At 41.9% G+C, this 16,007-nt stretch overlaps 2 long non-coding RNA genes across 3 annotated transcripts in view; one reads left to right on the forward strand and one right to left on the reverse strand.

Moving 5' to 3' along the window:
* LOC109300908 overlaps positions 1-1,756 on the forward strand; it is a 20,994-nt gene extending 19,238 nt beyond the window's left edge. Inside the window, exon 3 of the long non-coding RNA XR_002098366.1 lies at positions 1,729-1,756. This is a non-coding gene — a long non-coding RNA (uncharacterized LOC109300908). The remainder of the gene's footprint in view (positions 1-1,728) is intronic.
* The window catches only part of LOC109300907, a 76,617-nt gene extending 62,998 nt beyond the window's left edge, over positions 1-13,619 (reverse strand). The window contains exon 1 of one of the 2 annotated variants that reach the window (XR_002098364.1): positions 13,563-13,619. This is a non-coding gene — a long non-coding RNA (uncharacterized LOC109300907). The remainder of the gene's footprint in view (positions 1-13,562) is intronic. The other variant, XR_002098365.1, reaches the window with a different exon arrangement.
* Positions 13,620-16,007: the final 2,388 nt, after the last annotated feature.

Below are 16,007 nucleotides of genomic sequence, written 5' to 3' on the forward strand. Positions count from 1 at the left end.
CCCATAAAAAGGGGTAGTGAAGACTGACTCCTTGGGACGCCCTCTCCATATGGACTAACACCACGCCACACCACCCAGAGGCCCTGCCAGCGACCTCCCTCTGTAAAACACCCACTGAACAAAGACCCCTTTCCAGCCTGGATAGGTAGCTGTCACCCCATCCCCTCTTCAACCAAGGACTTAGATTCTGCTTCTCTTTCCTACCTGGACTCCTACCCTTTCACTGAGTCTCTTTCTCCTGCTGCCATTGTGAGTGATTGTGTGTGTGTGTGTGTGTGTGTGTGTGTATGTGCATGTGTGTGAACCAATAACTTCATGGGGCTGTGTAGTGTGTTGTCTGTTTAATAAAACAGTTATTTGGACCCCTGAGTTGGGTTTTGCTTTACTACATTTCTGGCCCTGCTCCAATCTCTGCTCCTCACCCCTCTAACTTCTGTCTCATTTCTCCCTCTCCTGCTTCTGGCTCACCGCCACCTCCAACACCTGTCCTGAGCCTGCGAACCTCCTGTTTCTTTGCCACTGTCTTATCCCCACTGCCTTTTTCCCTGATCTCTGCCACTGTTATTGCCTTGTCCCCACTGCCTTTTCCCCTGAGCTCCCAGGTTTCTGCTTCAGTTTCTTTCCTGGTTATCTCCTCCATGACACTGTGCTTTTTCCCTTGCACCAATGACCTCGAGTAACCCTGGGGCCACTTAACTTTAAATAACCCCAAACCTAAGTTCCTCAGCCAGCTTCTCTCTAGTCTACTGGCTCTAATCCCAGTTCTGGCAACTTTCACTCCCTGCACTTTAACGCTCTCTCTCACCTTAAACTTCCCTCAGGTATCCCAGGTACCCCAAACACACACATACACACACTGTACCATCCAAATTAGAAACTTACTTGTGTGTATGTATAGGTGAGTTGTATGTGTGTGAACTGGTGAGTGTGTGTCATTGTGTGCATGATATATGAGTTAGTGATCTGTGTATGTGTACTGAGTGTGTGGGTATTGACAACTGATTGTTGTCTAATTTTTTGGTGTGTATGTGCTTGAATTGGTGATAGGTATGCATGTGCCTAGGCTGGTTTGGATGTGTATGTGCCTGAGTTGTTTGTGTGTGTGTATGCACCTAATTGATTTGTGTGTTTGTAAATGTGCAATTGTGTCACACCCTCCTGTCTAACAGGTCAACAATAACACAGGGGCAGAGAAGCCCAGGGCTGGAGACCCATGGCCCAGGGCAGGAGCACTCAAGGCCTTTCAGCCATACTCATCAGGGGAGGGCTTCTGGTCCAAAAAGGTGAAGACCTACTCAGCTAGGGCTTTGCAGATCTGGACAGGGCCAGGGCCATTAGCATCAGTGGGGGGGAATACATGCATCCAGGACACACACACACACACATAGAATATAGGCATCCAGGACACACATAGACACATGAAACCGAGGTTCCCAAAACATATCCCCACACACAGAACTCCAGGATCCAGGACACACACATATACATGCACAGAGAACACAGACATCTGGGACAGACATACACACAAAACACAAGTGTCTGGGATACACACACACAACATCCAGGCATCTGGAACAGACGGACTCTCTCTCACACACACACACACACACACACACACACACAACCCAGGTATCCAGGACACACACACTCCCTCTTGCTCAGAGGTGTCCAGAACATGAGTGCACACACACACAACTCAGGCATCTGGGACACGGACACACACACAAGTCTTCAACAGTCCAGAGAGCCCATGGGGCACATTGGGAGGCATGCAAGAGCTCCCCCTACCTGCTCAGGCCATGCAAGCAGGCTCTGAGCTTCCTCCTCTGTCTTCCTCTCCCTCCACAGGGGCTAACATGTTCTTCTTGCTCCCAGCCTAACCCTGGGTGCTTAAAGTAAAGCTCAAAAGTTCAAGTGCTTCTGCCTCAGGCTTCTTGAATGCCTGTACTTAGCCTTAGGCATCTATGAACTTCAGGTGCCTCAGGATTTGGCTGCAACTGAGCAGAGAGTTTTAATGAGTGCACATTTAAATGTAGGTACCAAAAGTAGTTCTATGTTCTGTTATGCATCTAGCCCTAAGCTAGTTTATTATTTTAATGAGGACCAATACACTCAGACTGCTTCTCTAAGAAAAAAGAGGTAGAGATCAAAAGCTAATCTTTCACTCACTGGCTCACCTTGACTATTTAACTACAGTCACGAGCAAAGAGGAAACTAGCCTCTTCTCTCTCCATTGCAACCAGAGTCACACTAGGAGCAGGACCAGCCATTGGAATAATCTGATCTTCAATGCTGATGTTTCTTATTGGCAGTCTTATACTGTTAAAGAAAGTGCAAATTTTCTCACTTCTGCTCCACTGGCAACATTATATACTCTCAAAATCAACTGAGCACCCATTTCCAAAAAGGTACCTTGGGGCTGCCTATAAAATAATCCAGTAATTGAAAATCATAAACCAAGGCCAATAGCTCAGCTGCACACCCCCAAGGTTAAAAAACTTTAACTCACCCATCTGTTCAAAAGTCTAGCAAGAAATGGGTAATTAAGAAATTATAGATAATATCATCTCAACAGGAAGAATTTACAATGCACTTCAAAAAGGACGTCCTAAGGGAAGAAGCGCCTATAAAGTGTAATCCTAGCTCAGTCCAGATGACTTTACTTTTCTAAAATACAATGTGAGATTATGGCAGTCAAAAGGTGGGAAAATAGTCTTCTAAGTACCTCAGTAAAATTCCTGGCATCTAAGAGTTGTCCTCCCATCCTCACTTCCTCAGTACGGAGGAGTCCTGGGTTTCAATTGTAGTTCCCAAAATGATTCATTACTTTTTACAATAATTATTAAGCGGGGACTGCACAAACGCTCTTTTGATCAGGGGCTAGTACCCAGAATACCCACAGGGGAGTTTCCTAGCCACTAGGCAGCACACATACACTTTCTTATTCTGGTGGCATGACTTTCATATTCTTGACTAAACAGTGGCACAGTTTCAAGGAGAGCAGAGAAGACTGACCCCTACACATACTACTCTTTAGCTCAGTAGTTAGAGCACTCCCATGGGATATGTGGGTTTGAATCCCCTTAGGCTCAGGAAGGTACTAAACCCCTGGCTTCCACTCTGGGCCTCTGTACATGTGATGAAGGGCTCTTGTACACATAACCAAATTGCCCCTTTTATCAGTTTAATTGCCCTTTTTAGTCATTTAATTGCATCACAGTGTACATATGTGGCAGCATATTAGAATTAAATTTCATAACTGTACCCCTGCAGCAGTGTATTTTAATTTAATTGACTTTTTATGTAGCAAAATAAAACACATTTGTTGTATTTTAGTCTCGTATGTAACAAAGTATAGCAATACAGCCGGAGATGGTAGCGGGGATGGTGTATGGGGTGCTGGAAGCCCAGGCATGCTCAGAAAAACTCAGGCTTGCTGGGGTTCCAGTGCCCCATGCTCCATCTCTGTCGGAGCAGGTCCTTTGTATCATACACAATGGGCCTTGAAGGAGACTTTGCCAGAAACAGGCTTTCAGAAATCATTAACCCTTGTCGTTGCCCTGGACCATTATTCTAATGCAATGTCTACTTCACCTATAAGCCAATTCCCAAAAGCGAACCTCTAAATACCATTTTCTAGCCATCAGTATTCAGACATATCCTGCACTATCTCCTATTGGCTAGGCTTACCAAGTTCTCTCTTCAGCATGTGACATTTTGAATCATCTCTAGTGGACCTAACTTTCCTCACAAAGGTGGAGCCTATGTTGCTACCTCCAGGTTTGGGATTCCACTCTGGGGGTTAAATGACTAAAAGTTAGGCACTGTATTGCCTAATTTTAAAGGAAAGGATGGCATTAGTCCTTTATTTGTTGGAAGTGCCAAATTACTTTCTCTCTTTCCAAAATTCTTGTTGACAGAGTTCAAATGAAAATGAAATGGAAATTAATTATTTAATTTACATAAACTGTGATATTTTGTCCTTATATTAATAAAATTATTATTCATATTATTTAAGAATCATTTCAACCAGTTTATTTGGTGTGCAGCAAAGCTGACTAGTCTGAAATTTTCAGAATCACTAGCAACACCTTTTTTACTTAGGTGAAGTAAACAGTTGAAACCCTCCTGCACAGTAGCTGATTAAGATATCATATATCATATATATCATTATTCATAGTATATTACTATCATTTATCAAGTATATTATCATTATTTTATATCAACATATATTTTGTTGACATATCAACCATTTCATTGCTTCACAATTCTTGGAAGAGTTCTGCTGGTTTCTACAGACTTACTGATCTATATCATGGCTCTTTGGTTTCCTCAGTCTTTGGCAGTATCAAATCATCATTACCTGAAAAAAAGCTGGTATACAGTACATTTTTAATAAAAATGCGGATGGCTTAAAACTTAAAACAGCCCCCAGAGTAGAACCCCAAACCCAGAGTTAGAAACATAGGCCCCATATATCAGGAATATGCTTAGATATTCACAGTAGTCAACCATAACACTGACTGCGTATCAACCTACTCAAATCAGAACTGGTTAAAAGGCACAATGTCCCAACGTATACAAAATTAGCTTCAAAACCCAGCTAAACCATAAGCTTCCTTGAGCAGGGAAGGCCATTGGGTAGGTCTTTCTTTTTAGCACATTGTGCATTGTTGCAAAGTTTTTCAAGATACTGTTTTAATAATCTGCAAAAACATGTTTGGTATGGTTTAAATATCTTTGCTACTATCTATTCATTTTTTAGTGCAAACAATATGTTCAGTGCTGTATGAGGCACAAATATGAAGTCAGTGCCAAAGGTTTAAAATCTGCCGGAGCCCAAAGAGGAAGACTGAATGCAGGGTTCTGAGGTGTGTTATTCTATTCATATCTTATACAATAGCGATCATGTCTGAGCACTTTCCAGAAGTGCAACAAACAGAATATGAATCTGTCATGTGAAGCATTTTCCTCTTCCTGGGGAGAAAATTGTGTGGATTATGACTACTGTTTGTTTCCAAGGTGTATTATGCTATTTTTTTTAATAATTAAAAGTGAAGTCAGTAAGTGTAATCTGAAAGGAGATGAGCTTATTGCTGATTCTTAAATCCTGGGGGAGTTGGCAGATATGCTATAGTCAACTTGTGTCTAAGATGGAAGATAGGGGAGGGGAGACTTACATATTGAGACTTGTGTTATGATGAAAACTTTTCCTAGCATAGCTGCTGAAAAATGACCCTTCTACTGCTCATGGTACAGAATATGAATATTTTTCCAGTAGATTAACTTCTTCTGTTTAATCAGAATATACAGGTAAGAATTTAACAGTAGCCCTCATATTTTTCTAGACTCTAGCAGAAAATGCCATGCATATTTTAAATTGTGGGTTTCTAATATTCCTTCTTATTAATATTCAACACAGTGACAAAATGGTAAGCATGAACTCCTTTTTGATTATTTATGGAAAATACTTGAAAAATAAATGAAGCTGAAATTCTGTCTTCTTTCATCTGAATGATGTTTACTGTATACTGACAGGATGTCATACGTGAAAGGCAAAGCTTTGGCAATATATAAATCAACCTGCTACCTTCTGTTGCCTTTTGAATCATCTTGGAGCACTTTAAGGAACTACTGCATGCAGCTTATGTATCAGGACAGAAGAGAGGTTCTCCCTATTCTGTACATAATCTAAAACAATGATTTCGTCAATGATCTCAGCAGGACTACTTGGCTTGCTTGCCTGCTTTAATTCAGCCATGCCACAGTAGTATGTTGGCAATATACTAAATGTTAAGTGGTAAGGTAAGAATGTTTGATGCAAGGAGTGAAGAGTGAATTGGCAGACTTTAACCAAGAGTAATATAGATAAAAAGGTGAAGACGCTTTCTGAAGTGAAATCTTTAGTCAATTCAATAGCAGTCTCCAGATTTCTTTGAACACAAGACCAGCAAATGTGGACCATGTGGTTGTTATTAAATCATTGTGTTGTTTCTTGCCTGAGAGAACAGGTAATCTATTTAGGTCCTTTTTGAGCATTTAAAAGCATTATATATCATTCCTGATCCTGACCTCCAAGCAGGTATTTTGCCAACCAACACATTGGAAAATGTACAACAGCTAACCTTAACAGAACCTCATTCTTTCAGTAGAATCATGCAGTCGAAGATAGCTGATTAGATTTTACCTTAGTTGGAACGTAAAGTAATTTATCCCTGCTGCTTCGGGTGCCACTAGCAAATGCCAATGTAATTACATACATAACTCTAAGACAAGTGATTTGTATGCAGCCTATTGGAATTTCATGTCTGCTCTCTATTCTAGTCCCATGCTTCCTCTGAGGATTTGTTCTCTATCCAGCAAGACCTATTCATTTTATAATTATGCACATCGTCTCAACTGTTACCTTTTATTTATTGCCTTGATTTTCTGCAAGACTAACTTATAAATTAGTCTAAAGTATTTCTTACTAAAATGTGGTTCCAAAGAGCCACAAAGCAAGGGCTTAGTTTCATTTAATGAAGTGGAAGCTAACTGTTTCATCCCAGAAATTTTAAGTTTCTTAGGCTGCAAGCTGGAAACAATATATCATCTGCCTTGAGTCCTTCATTGGCTTCACTTCTCATCCATAACAAATTTAAACTGCAAGGCCCTACACTACACTGTCCCTGCCTGTGTCTTGGTTTCATGTTACAGTTCTCTTTCCCCATTAGTTATTGTACTAATTTTTAACTGCAAAGAAGGTACTAATACAATCAACAGAAAAGGCAAATTGAAGTGTGCAGTTCAAATACTAAATGTGTCAAAAGTATTTTCCTAACACCTTTATATTTTTTTCAAGTAGCATATCAGCAGTGATGGGTACAGATGGGTATATACTCCTTTTATAGTTTCTTCTATAGTTCTATCGTTGAAGAACATTTGAATTGAAGCACCTGGTTTCACATTTGGTCTATAATTTATCTTGATGAACTTAAATACCTCTCAGTGCTCTTCCGAATGGACATTAATATTTAAATAGATATTTTAGTGACAGAGTCAGCAGCTTATGGCCTACAGTCCAGATCTGGATGCAAAGCCAGGGAACTTCGGTGGCATTCAGACGTGGGGGGTGTGGTCCATTCTTTGAAGAAGAAAAGTGATGGCAATAGCAGCAGCAGTGGACAGATCCAAGTGCTGGTTCATGTAGGACACAAGCTAGATCATTCTGACCTGCTGGCCAAAAACATTGCCAACTACTGCTTTAGTGACTGTTTGTTTCTGCTCTGTAGTTTTATGTCTTAGACTTTTAAAATGTGTTAGTCCATTTTAATGTTGATAATCTACAACATAAAAAACTCATTTCCCATTCTATTCAAGTTTTAAAAATACAATAAAAGCTAAATTCAGTAATTCTGATAAAGACTCAGTATTACACTAGGGATTAATTTAGCTTTGTGTTATTACTTTATTCTTAAGCAATCTGTAAGTAATTTGAATATAAATACATTCTTTGAAGCAATGGACAGCAAAGGATTTACTCTTGTAGTGATTGCTTTCAAAATCCTCTCTCTCATTTCTGCATAAAGGATTAATTAAGTATTTCCCCATTAAACATAAGGGAAAGATAAGATTGTCTACAACTGAAAACCAGAAAGGTTGAGTAGTAAGATAACAGATTCAAAACTTTTCAGATTCAAGATAACAGATTCAAAACCATTCAAAACTTTTCTATAGTTATAAATACTGGTCTCATCTATAATGAAAGTTTCTGATAATATCACTAAGGTTTACTTCATAAATTCATTAACAATCTAAAAATCCAAATATTTTGTTTCCCTTAAAATATAAATATACCTATTATATCCAAACATAGGATACATTTAATTTATTATTAAAATTGCTCAAGCGTATTTTATATCAAGGCAATCAGATTACTAGCTGTAACAACATAAACATTGACATAAGCCCCAAGTCACATGCCTACTACTTGTACATACTGCTCCACAACACCTCTGCTTCTAATTCCCTTTCAATGATTTCATATAACCAAACTGCTCTGCTTGCCCCATTTAAGTTACAGTACTGCACTCAGTCCACTGCCTATTTCTGGATTCTGCTATTCTCTGTAATATTTTTTTTCTAAATGCACGTTTCTATTCCTCCTCTCAAATTTGTCCTTTCCATTTAGGGCTCTTGGGAAAAAATCATAGAAAAGTAAGGCAGGAAGGGATCTCAGGAGGTCACTTAGTCCAACCCCCTTCTCAAGGCATAATCATCCATAACTAAACCATTGCTGGCAAGTGTTTGCCTGCCAATTCTTAAAAAACTTTATGAACACCTCCCTTGTCACCTACCAGGCACAATCTCAAAACATTATAAACATGCCAGTGTAACCCAGGTAGTACCTGGTTATGTACTCCCCTCTCCAATCGAAGGGAAAGGTTAGCAGGGCAGGTGTGGTGTGGACTGAAACTGCTGGCTGCACACAGTATCCCTCCTTCCCCTATAGAGCCAAGCCAGGACACTCTGTGAACTTAACTATATACAAATGTATTAATACAATAACCATAGGAAGGAATATATATATTTAGCGTCCCATAGAGCCCCCCACCTCCCCGCAGCAATGGGGGGAGAAGCAGAGGGAAGAGTCCCCCCCCTGGGGCTAGGCAGCCTCACAGAGCCCCACTCCTCACCCCACCACAAGGGGGGGAGGAAGAGGGAGAAGAGCCCTCCCAACATAAAACAGGGCCCCCCTCCAAGCCCCACAGCAGTGGGGGAGAGGGAGGAGGGGGAAGAGTTCCCTTCTGGGGCCGGGCAGCTCTGTGTACCTGTATTGCTCCCAGCTGTCAGGGAGCTGCTGGGGCCTGGCAATGCCCCTCCTCCTTAGCTCAGCTTCCCTGTGGAAGGGAGGGCTACTTTATCACCCCCAGGCTTCTGGCTTGAGCCACTGCACGCACGTGCCAAATGTCTATCCAGTTGCAAACTGGTTCGCTCTGCAGGTTAGACTAACCTGTAAATACTAAATCAATTCAGGTTCTGGCTTTTTGAATGTCTGTCCCTAGCTTATAGGAACATTATTAGACTATAGTGAACGTTGTGACTATGGCATAAAATTCTTTTTTGATCCCAAATGTGGTGACTGTTCTGACTCTAAGCAGAAGAACAAGACTCCCTAACCTGGAGCCTCTTGGTTTTGTCTGTCTGGGGGGGTTTTGTTTTGTTTGGTTGGTTGGATTTTATCCCAACAGGAGCATCAGCACAGCCCAGCCAAAATCCCCAGCCTTGGCTGCAGCCAACACCTAATGCTTCTGAGCAAGGCAAAAAAGAACACCTGACAACTGTAGCAACAGAATCAGAAGCAGACAGCCTCCATGCTTTGGTCCCTGTAACTTGTGGACCAAAACAAAATTCCACACATCACACACCCTAACAGGAGAGCCAAAACATCCCTTCCAATCATCTAGTCTTCTCCACAAATTATCCCAGATCCTATAATATGGTTTCATATTCAAATCAATTATCTTTTCCACAGCCTCACTATTCTAACAGTGAAGAATTCTTTTTATCTAAAGCGACTTTGCTCCAATTTTGAGTCATTGCTATTCTTGCTACTTTCTGCAGTGAGAGAAAGAATGTGATTTTATCTCCTTTGTACCCCTCTCCATGTCCTCTTGATTGCATATGCTCCTCTTCCATGTCCATATCAAGGATTCCTTTATGTTTTCTCTATCCTCTTCCCTATTCAACTTCTGATAATTATGTTTCTAAATCCATCCTTGTAAAAAGTATTTAGCGGTATTCACAGATTCAATGGAATGTGATAGGGCCGTGCCATAAGCGCTTCTACTATGGCCTTGGCATCTAAATAAGTAGGTTAAATATGGACTTAGGAGCCAAAGCCTAGGTATTCACTTTGGACTGTGTATTTTTGTGGAAATAATATCAACTAGGACAGTCAGTGCATTCTTGGTTTTAAATCTGCTGCTCTGATCAGATGTTACTAAATCCTGACCCCAAAAGCATGTGTAAGCCATGAGTATTCTCACCTGATTTAGACCATTAATTGATCTACCTCTTCTCTGAACCATATTCACTGACCAGTAAATTAGTATATATATAAGCTAGATGCAAATAAATCCTTTAAACTACCTCATTAGAAGATAGCACCACAGAAAGGAATCTGTCTGCCTGGCTATAATGTGCTAACCTGCATCAAGAAAGTCATCAGGATGGTGGCTGCTGTTGCCAACTTGGATCCAGACATAACCACCATGGTTATGGATGTTATATTTGTTGTGAGGCCAGCTGACCCACTGGAGAAGTCACAGGATTGGCGTACCCCTGACAGCCTGCCTATATTTCTGCTGCATTTGTACTGTGCTACCTGTCTGGATTGTGACCTAGAGCTTCCACCACCTTTGGTCACTATGGACATCTATTCACATGCCAGACATTTGCTTCAACATGTGCTAATTAACACACTCCAGCAGCCTCCACATCACATCTATTCAGCATCCCCACACTTCAAAATGGCAGAACCTTGTCTGAACCTTGATCCAACGGCAAGGAACCATTGAGATCTTAACATATTCTTCAGCCTGTTCTGCTACGGAGAACTTGTAGACCCATGGCTGGTGGCTAGACATGCTTATTATAATGGTGACCTGTACTTTGCATGTCACAGCACCATTAAAGGATATAGGTGGCTTTCCAAGAGGCAAAGCATTGCCATGTGCTGTTCCCACCACAACTACGTGGTGCTGCCACTGCTTGGTCCATGACTGCTTATTCATCAGACTTACCTCTGCTTATTTCACAGTTAAGCTTCCCTGAAGGTCATTCCACTATCCACCACCTGTGGACACACTAGGTACTTCTACATGAGATGCTATGTTGCTGTAGCAATGTGCAGCTAAAAATAACCATGTGCTGCCAGCACAACACAGTACAGGTTGTTACTGCGCCATCGTTTAGGTCTTCCAAAAAGGGGTACTTTTATAAGGAAGTAATCAATGATAGCACAGTAACAACAGCACCATAGGGGCATGTGTAGGGTAGCAGTAAAGATCTGCCAACCAAAGGTCCAAAGGAATACCTGTGATATGAAGAACAGATAGTGGGAAGACAAGGCAAAGGAGGTTCAACATCTCACTGACTTCTATGATATGCACATTTTTTTTTCAGTGCCAAAACCATCTATAGTCCAAGCACTAAGGGACCAACCCCCTTGAGACCTAAGCATGGAGGACACCTGATCACAGAAAAGGGAGCCATCAACATCCATTGGAAGGAGAATTTTGAAGATTGTCTCAATCGAAACTCTGTTGTTGAAGAGAGTGCTTTCAACTCCATCCTGCAGCATCCAGTCAGAGATGATCTAGGAAACCCACTCTAACAGGTGTAGGGTATTCTCCTGTTTGGGCAGCCTGGTTCCCTCTTGTCTGCCATGTCTTGATGTACTGCTTAGATGAAGAAGGACAGCGTGGGAGGCTGCCTTACAGATATGTTCTTAGGGTTTGTAACATAAAGTACATGGCTTCACCTTTCTTCCTACCATGTCAGTGGGCAACTAATGGAGTCCTCCATGAAGACTCACTGTGGCTTTGTTTAAACTCAGTTCAGTCCAATTGTCCATTTTTAGTCTTCTTACTTAAATTATAATTATTGCAACTGAAATAATAACTCAAAACAAGGAGTCATTATTTACTAACAAATTCCCCCTTCTCCTGGGGGCCTTTATTTTCAATACACATTATAATGAACTCACAGTCAGTGATTGCACTTAGGTGGTATATACTTTTCTAGCTCAATCTCTGGGGTTTTTTTGTTTGGTTGGTTTTTTGTTTTTTTTTGTCAGGGATACTTTCCCAAGCTGTTATTCTTTACAGCATGGGTCTAATCTTCCCTTTGTCAGCAGTTGTGCCATTTTGGCTGACTCCTGCCTCTCAGCCAGGTCCTCCCCACCTGGATCTTCTCTCCCCAGGGTGGGTCTCACCTCTTGGCAGAAGCCTGACTCTTTACTCACTTTTCCTTTGTCCAAAACCTCTCTTTCTCTTTTCTTCATTCAAAGGTCAGGATGAAATCTCCTCTCCAGTGCTCAGCACGTACCATCAGCAGGCTCAGGATCTGCTTCTCTCAGCGTCGCTCCCCAGGAAGACTGTTCCATCCTTTTCCCTTCTCAATGCCTCCACACCAGCCCAGGTAAGTCCTTGTACCCTGTCTCAACCCTTTTTCCAGGTTACTCTTTTCTCCTGTGCAGCTTGGAAGCTTTTTTTTGTTCCCGGTCTCTGCATCTCTTGTTTTACTTTCCATTTTCCTTTTTCCCCCCTGCATCACCCTCCTGCAGCCCATTTAAAGAGTCAGCATCCCCTTTTAATCTGTTCTTACTGCTGGATACCTGGCATTGGCTTGTCTGCAGGAAATGGGTGTTCAAAGATCACAAAACCAAGCTCATGATTTATCAAGCAGTCACCTTATTCTATGGAGATGAGATATGGACATCATGCAGGAGAAACCTCAAGTTGCTGGAAAAGTATCATCAGTGCTGCCTGCAGAATATCCTTTGATTCCAGTGGGAAGACAGTTGCAGCAATATTAGCATTCTCTCACAAGTGAACTCCACAAGCTTTGAGAAGATGATTATCCAATATCAACTTCACTGGGCCAGCCATATCATCCAGATGCCTGACTCCAGACTCTTGAAGTAAGTTTTATTCAACCAGCTCTGTCCATATGTATGCTCAAGAAAAGGGCAGAACCATTCTGACCTGTTCTGGTCTTTTAAAATTCTTTGAAATAAAATAATTGCTGTATTATTTTTTCATAGTCAAAAAATGAGTGAAGGAACTGGCACTTTGAGGGATGCCTTCAGTCTAAGAAAGGATGTTTTGAGTCTAAAAGGGTTAATGACCACTGATTTAAGGCATGTATCTGAAAATATCCAATTCTGGAAATGTGAAATTCTATTGCTTCAAACTCAGACCACATCCCTTGACAGTTCAAATATCTTGAAAATTCCCCTGAGATCCAATACACAGTTCAGAAGATCATTTTTTATAGTTGGGCTTGGTTGGTATGAAAAGAGTTAACATTAGTGATCTAACTAAAGCTGGAAGGAGTGTAACACATTATCCTTAATACAGCTTCTTTCCCTAGTTAAAGTAGGAAGTTGTCTGTGCTCAGTGCTCTCCCATGCCTCCATGAAAGGACACAATTCTTCCTCGTTCCCATTTCCTCAGATTCATTGTAAATCTTAGAGAATAAGAGTTGTGTACTGTGGCAGTGGAGCTCAATTGGCCACACCCACAGTAGGGCCAAAGCACCCGGAAGCACATCAGAAACATCAGGGGACACCAGCCCCAGGTCAAGTCTGGCTAATAAGGACTCACCGGGCCCAATGGGAGGCACAGAATGCGGCAACGGAGTTTAAAAACTGCCCAGAATGGACAGGTGAGAGAACTGGAAGTGGCTGCAGCAGCACAGTGGCAGCCGCACACCTGAGGGATTGCCCCTGCCGTGGTGGGAACCCCAGCAGCAAATGGCTCTCATCCAAGCTCACTCGGAAGAGCTGAATAATATACCAGAAGGTGGGGACTGGTCCTCTGCAGTGACGATGGCCAGAGACAAGCCAGAACAGTTCAGGCAAGACAGAACAGTTGTGAGTACTGGAGCTGAGCAGAGGGGAAGGAAAGCTAACTTTTCCTAGTCTTCACATACGGACTGTGCTTTGATATGTTACCTCCTGAGTAGAGGAGATACACCGATGTGGAGGCTTTGTATCCTTTGTCCTCAATGCCAGAAAGAAACTGTTGAAATTTGTCTGGACATTCTTTACCTGTGTTTGTCATCTGGGAGGCACCAGGCGGGGTGTAGGGGAGCTGGAGCCCCGAGACTCAGGACCTGTGGCATCTGTGTAACGGCTGTATGAGGGCATAGAAGATCAGACTCTCTATTTTCTATAACACCAAAGACATGGCAGGAACCCACACAGATGCATGAGCCAGCAAGTGGTCTATGTTCCAGGGAACGAGTACTCCCTCTCTGGGCAAGAAGTCCCATCAGGCATCAAAGGACAAGCACGGGAGGTTACATGTACCAAAGTACTTATATAACTCAAAGACCCAGTCTGTAAATAGAACTCTTAGAACAGTCTGTTAGCACAAATCTACTGCCCTCAGTCCCTATACCCACTTCCTCAGAGACTCCATTGGATTCTGAAGGACAGGATTTGACTTACATTTTGTTTTATGTAAGCCTCCCCTGGAGTGTTTCTATGCTGCAAATGAGGAGAGCATGCTCCCCACTTGTCAGGTCTCTAGGGAAATCTTGAAGCAGTCCTCATAGTGTGCTTCTGCATTGATAATTTACTCAGGGTAGAACAGATACAGCCAACTAATATTCATTCTTTGCTGTTCTCTTAATAGTCTTAAAAATACATAATATTCATAAAGCTGAAAATAATCAGAGACTAACCTTTGAGAAAAAATGCAGCCAAGATTTGGAAGTCTTTAAGTGCAGGCAAACTGAAGCCCCTTATGCTCATTTACAGACTATTATTTCACAGAGATCATTCAGGCTACATTTTTTAGATGCCCATGTGAACAATTTTCTGCAGCAGAAGCAATTTGTTACAGTATGTAGGCTATGGCAGCCTCCTTTCCTAATAGCCCAGTGAATCAAACTAGTGTCAAGATAAATTCATACTAGTACTAGCAACCCCCCATAAATAATGGTGTGGAAGAAACAAAAAAACAAAACTCTTTGCACTGACTATTTGATAGAAAACATGATTTCAAGATTTTTCTGTACCTTGAAAGTACCAAGGAAAGAAACTGTTGGCATTGTGGGAGTACTCGGGACCTTTTACATGAATGCATATTCAGTTTCCATTTTTATTTTGATAAAATTGTTTTTTGCCATCTTTTTTTATTACACCTAAGCTAAATGGAAGGAATATTTCATTAAGAAGAATAATTAGAATCAGTTTAATCTTAAATAGTAGCAAGTATAATACCAAAGCAAACCATATATCCACTGTCACTTGTTATTGGCAACCCTTTGCTATGTTTAGGCAATAGTTGTCCTCACTTGTATAATACATCAGAGGCTTGGGAGAATAAGTAAAATGGAGGGCAACAGTGTCTCATAAAATTTATGTATTTCAAACATATTCTCTCATTGCAGAATTACTACCATATAGATAGTTTTATACAGGAAACAAACAGGAAAGGAGGAAAGATTGTTAAAATGGGAAAATTAAGTTGTTGGAGCTGGATCTGGAACCAGGGGATCTCAGTGCCATAGCCAGGGAAATTCTGGGGAAGGAGAGGGAATCTGAGTTTGTGTTCCATACCCCTCAAAGTTCCTCTACAGGCAAGTCTCTTCTGGAAGGCACTTCAGAGGAAGTTGTGGCCTTTGCCTGCTGAGAAGGGGGATAAGGCAAGCTCCCCACCTTCAACCCAGAAGAGTGGGGGGTAGGGAGGAAGTGTAGTGTGGGATCATTTTGAGTTGGCAGATGATCCCAGGTATGCTACCTGTCAGCACTGCCGAAGGTAGATCAACTGGGGCAAGGAGGTGAAACACTTCACCACCAAGGTGATGCTGCTGCACCTCAGGAGACAGCACCCCTTTGCCTTAGCTTCTGCCTATTGAAGCTACTTGAGACCTGGTGCTGCCTATCTAGCTCTCCTTGTACCGCCTGCTCTGCTACCTAGGTGCTACATGACTACAGTGAGTCTCCCAGGTACTTAGATAGGGGCATGTTACTCTGAGTGGAAGTTTGTCCCCTTAAAGAGACATAGCACTGTTGTTATTGCTAGCATTTAAGTTATATCCTAGGGGGTTTTGTTTGTGTTCACATTTACCCCAGAGGATTAGGATGAGGCTAGAAGGGGAGGTTTGGAGGCCTCATTAGTGCCTGGATAGAGAAGACATATGATTTGGTAGAGCCCAGTGTCAGGCACAGTGAGCATAGTGCCTGGGGGCGGGGGGAAGCCCCACACTCACTGGCTGCAGCAGCAGTGATC

Source organism: Gavialis gangeticus, unplaced genomic scaffold, assembly GCF_001723915.1.
Source record: "Gavialis gangeticus isolate Ggan-Ray unplaced genomic scaffold, GavGan_comp1, whole genome shotgun sequence".
Taxonomy (NCBI): Eukaryota; Metazoa; Chordata; order Crocodylia; family Gavialidae; genus Gavialis; species Gavialis gangeticus.